Raw genomic sequence first — 4,435 nt, forward strand, 5'->3', positions numbered from 1 at the left:
AAAAAGCCCACATGATTGTTTTCTCAATCCTTAAAGGAGTAGAGCAAAACTCAGTATCGTTGCTATATTTTTACAGAAGGAACAATATCAAGGAAAATCAGAACAACATGTCAGTGTGCTGTTTGGAAGAAAAAAGTGAGACACAAAGAAAAAAAGATGGCAAATTTAGATGAAAATAATAACTAGAATATCAGAATATTTTATATTTTTATACATCTTGATGGACTCCTCAGCATCACAAACTTGCACATGCCCTGATAAATTATTGTGACTTACAATTTTGACCATTTGGAAGATCATGATAAATGCTGTCATGTCACATTAGGCAGTTTTTTTGTATTATTTTAGTTTACTGGAACATCTTAGCAAATGTTTATTTGGGTCCTGCCCATTTATATATGTGTTGTGATCAGAACTATGTATCATAAACCAAAGTCTATTCAGATAAGACAGAAGGAAACAATTTCTCGTGCTGTCATTTACGTGTATTTTGTTTTCTGTGTTTGTAATGTTTGCGGTATTTATTTCCAGCAACATATTACAGTGTGATGGCATATTCAGGTTGACAAATGAAATATTTCTCTGTCAAGCTTGTAATACCTAATATGATATTAAATGGCCTTTTTCAAATTTCTGAGTTACTTTCTTAAGCAAATCAGGATGGTACTCACATCTAAAACATATCTCCCAGGTTTCAATTTTTCAACTGAAAGGAATGTTGTCTTGTACTGCTTTTTATTTTATAACTAATCTCTAAGCTTTCTTTATTGCCACAATAACTAGCATTTATGGATTTCAATGACATGTTCAACAGTCACGAGATCACAAGATTAGTGTAGCTTCCTTTAAAATGAATAATTAGTGTAATATAACGTTCAATACCGTTTATGGACTTCTGTTTTATTTCCTCTTGAAAGATCAGACCTGAACTGCAGATTAGTTTATAAATCACATAGTTGCAAAGTTACAAACCTTTTATGCAGCATAATTGTACAAGCAATTTTGTCCCCACAATTATACAATCTGAACATCTGCAGAGCTGGCAAATGACACTCATCATCATTTTAACATTTTGGGATCTTCAATCAGTATTACCATTCTGTATGTACCATCTCTTTCCATGGCGCTACTGTGGACGTTTCTTCAAACTTCGTTGCCCTGGACAGCTTTTCCTCAGCACGGTTCAGAGGTTAGGGGTTTGGGCAGAGATATTTAGGATGAAATGATCTAAACGTTTTCATTTTATGAAGTTTGGTTTTGTTTGTGTGAAACTCTGCTATCTTGGTGCTAGCAGGCTATCTGCATGCTCAGTTTTGTGTTGTGTTTGTGTGTTTTTAAAGTTAAGACAAACTTTAGTTAAAGGGTGATTTTAAACACAGAAGATTGATCATAACGCGCCGTCCACGCTTATGCATGTTAACCCTTTTATTGACGGTATTTTTAAAGGTGTGTGTTTGATTCTGGTGCTAAGCTAGCAGCTTCTTTGTTAGCTTTAACTGCTAACGGCTTAGGACACGTGCTTGTTGCTAAAGAATATTTATCCAGAAAGGTTGTTAGTTTTCAATCCAGTAAATAATAGTTCCCTAACATTATTTTACTAAATTTGATAACTAAGTAAACACCATTAAGCCCCATTTCCCCAGAAAGATTTGGCTCTTTTCCAACATATTTCCTTAAATATTTGACCATTTCCTTAATAATATTTCTTTAAATATTATTTTAATAAATAAAGGCAGCTAATGAGACACCGTTGAGAATTAGTCATCCAGAAGGTTGGTTTTATTCAGCAAATCATTCTTTAAAACATTATTTCATTAAAATAATATTGATCAGATATCAATAATATTGATATCTGATCTTGCATTGTGAAGGGTTGTCTAAAGGTGCACTGATTATTGCCTAAGTTGGTTCCAAGACTAACTTAACTTCACTTCCAAATTCTTCAGGATAATCCTTGGTACTGTTGGAAACATTTAAAATACTTAATAGGGTCTGAATTGTTATGCTCAAGTTATGTTTAATAATGTGTGAAATAAAATGTATTGTGTGGCTTGGTGGCCTGGCTGGCAGGCCTTCTGTGTGTGTTTAACTTAGATATAATTTGCCTGGCTAACAGTCAGGCTTCTGTGTGTGTTCGACTTAGATATATCAGTCAGTCCAACTGACATACAGCTCAACTGACATTTAATAAGAATGTATGTTTTTCTACCCGGCAACAATTAAGATACTTCGGACAGGCCAACTGACACTTGATAGAATGTGTGTTTTGTTTTGCATGTACATGCCTGGCTTTTCAATAAAAACTGCTGAAGCTGGGGAGAAAGGCAGAAGCGTTCGTGATGAGCAGCAACGGGGCTGCAGCGTTTCTCCTGGCCGGCCAGAATAACTTGACTGCGCAGTCTTTTTATTTTCTTTTATTATTTAGTTTTACTAAAACAGTATAGCAGGACTTAGCTTTACCAAAACAAACAAGCACGCAAGAGTTCTAGGTAACAAACTCCAACAGTACTCAAACATAAAATTGCATGGTAATGTTGCATCACTCTTTCGGTCATGATTTTCAATAACTAGTCTTAGTTATTCTTTAATTCTGCTTGGTAGTTTAGTTGGATTGTTTTAGCATAGCAAAGAGTTTGTTGATTGAAATATGTTTGACTTTGAATTGACCTATTTTTGTTAATAAATTCTTGTATTTTAAGAAATTGTGTGAATTAATTCCATGTGTGTGCAGAGTTTTGCTGTTCAATAATGTCAGAGCTTGGCTCACCCTTTTGATTTTGTCCTATTATCACTGCTTTACTGGGCTGGTATTCACAGGACAACCCTTAACAGATCGAAATATTATTTGATAAAATATTAAAATATTAATATTAAATATTTTCGGATTCATAGTCACAACAGCAACCTCTAACAGGTAATCTTTCAGGATTGCCCTGTGTTCAGCTTCATTCATCTTCTCATCAACACTATCACCCTGTCCCTGCTAAAGAAATTCAAACCTACATTATAATGTTTCTGCCACCATGTTTCACCATGGAAATGGTGTGTTCAGGGTGTTAGTTTTCCACCAACCATGGTCTTTTGCATCTTGGTCATAAAAATCATATGGTGCCATCTGACCAGAGCATCCTCTTAGCAAATGTGCACTGTTTCCTTGGGTTATGGCAACTTTTGGAACTTCTATGGCTTCCGTTCAACAATGGCTTTTTTTATCTTGCCATTTCTTCCCTAAAAACTGTATGAAGTGCAGAGCCAACATAGACTTCTTGATTGCCTTTATGAAAAGCCTGTCAATTTATGTATATGGCAAGTTATGGGAGGTTTACAGTTGTGCCATACTATTTCCAGTTTTGGAAGATGGATTGAACAGTGCTCTGTAAGCTCTTCAAAGCTGGGATATTGTTTTCTAACTCAACCCTGTGTTAAACTTCCCCACAGCTTTATATCGGTCCTGTCAGCTGTGTTCCTCTGTCTCCATGATGCTGTTTGTCCACTAATGTTCTCTAACAATCCTCTGATGCCTTTACAGAACAGCTGTATTTATACTAAGATTAGATTGCACACAGATTGACTCTGTTTACTTCTGAAAGAAACTAGTTGCATTGAATTTTATTTATGGGGTTTCAGACTAAAATTGTCTGAACCCAAATTCACACCCCATTTTTCAGATTTTCTTTTTTTTAATACCCCCACTTACTGTACACTACTTTGCATTGGTCTATCACTCAAAACAAAATACCTTGAACTGTGTGGTTTTAAAGTGACGGGTGTGAGGGTGCATGAATGGTCATTGCAAGGCACTACTTTTATGCTTCTCTACTGGAAGCTATTATCTGCCTCAGTAAAAGCTGAGATCCTCTTCTGTTGTGTAAGGAGAAATATTCGATTATGAATGAAGCTGGTGAGTACAACAGACCATAATCCTTTGTGTGATGCCCCTTAATTAGAGAGGGAGGGCAAAATGGAGCCCTCATTATGGCAAGGATCCACTGATCCATTTTATAAAAACCTCTGATCTCAGTGGGTCTAGTCAGTGGAAGCAGGCTGTCTGTTATCGTTACCATGACAATAGAGGGTCCCATTCAGAGCCCCATGTGGTTTAGTGTGGGAACTGGTGACCAACTACAATACAGTGCCAGGAATGTTCTAAGGCTAGCCACTCAGTGATGGAGGGAGGACTTCGAGGTATGGATGGCCCTCCTACTGAATATCTCAGATTATACAGGCAATATCTAGCCATACATAACTGGTAGTTATTTTAAACTTTTTTCTATTCATTGACAACTTTTTAATTCTTTTAACCGGACATTGGTAAAACAAGGGTGGGGACCAGGAGCAGTGATGTTGGTTGTGTATTTCTCTTCGGGTTAATAATTTATGTTTACAGCTCTGACACGATCATAACTGGGAGAAACAAGAGGCAAAGGTCTCATCC

The sequence above is a fragment of the Girardinichthys multiradiatus genome, chromosome 23 (assembly GCF_021462225.1).
Source record: "Girardinichthys multiradiatus isolate DD_20200921_A chromosome 23, DD_fGirMul_XY1, whole genome shotgun sequence".
NCBI classification, from domain to species: Eukaryota; Metazoa; Chordata; class Actinopteri; order Cyprinodontiformes; family Goodeidae; genus Girardinichthys; species Girardinichthys multiradiatus.